This window comes from Otolemur garnettii, unplaced genomic scaffold (genome assembly GCF_000181295.1).
Source record: "Otolemur garnettii isolate 467f Iridium unplaced genomic scaffold, OtoGar3 scaffold00033, whole genome shotgun sequence".
Lineage (NCBI taxonomy): Eukaryota > Metazoa > Chordata > Mammalia > Primates > Galagidae > Otolemur > Otolemur garnettii.
In genome coordinates this window covers 16,749,274-16,750,216 of record NW_003852428.1, presented here as the reverse complement: position 1 = coordinate 16,750,216, position 943 = coordinate 16,749,274, and positions in this window count along the sequence as shown.

Sequence of the window (943 nt, the reverse complement as noted above, 5' to 3'; positions counted from 1 at the left end):
TTAACTATAATAATTATGGTAACTTAAATAGAAGGAATAAAATATGAATAGTTCTAGGCATAGCATTTTAGAGAAGCCCTTTTTATTTTAGAAAAGCAAATAAAAATGTATGCTATTGAAGCAGAAGCATAATCACACAATCTTATCAGTCAATTAATATGAAGGAAGTTTAATAGGTAGGAAAATTACTGGTTAATATGGAGGAAAACAGTAATCTCACTTAGCCCCAGATAATACCATGGCTTCTTATTGTGAAATTGGTAGAGTTACATTATACTTCTGATAGGAAAAAGGAAGAATTATCAAATCATTTTTTATCAGACTTGCCAATAGTTTTTAAAAGTCATTAGTGCAGCAAAGGATTTATTACAAAGGACCCATGTTATTGTTTACTATTGATAACATTTTTCTTTTCCAGATAGGGAGGAGCTAACAGTGGCTGTGATCATTTAACCAAGTAAATGTGCTTGCCCACTGTCCTGCCATATGTCCTGATGCTACCGGCCTCCATCACTCACTAACGGGCCAGTTGTCCACACTTACATCTAAGTGGCTGGGAGGATATTGTGTTCACACAAATCCCAGCAGGGAGATGTTGTCTCCCTCCTCCCTGTCATCCCAGGAGTGAGAAGCTGTCCTCCCCCTTCCTTCTCATCCCAGTAGTGAGATTCTGACCTAATTCCTCCTTCTCATCCCAGTAGAGAGAGGCCATCCTCCTCTGCACTCTTTAGTTTTCTTGTTGCCTTTGAATCCCACAGACATCTGGATGGTTATATCCATTTTATAGATGAGGAACTTAAAGTCACAGTAAAGGTAACTTGTCATGAGCTACGTGGAAAGGGACAGAAGCTGGGCTCACACTGATTTCTTTTGTGTCCCAGTTTAGTAATATTCTTTATAGCAAAGATCTGTTATTGAGTATGTATTGATCAAAGTTAAATTC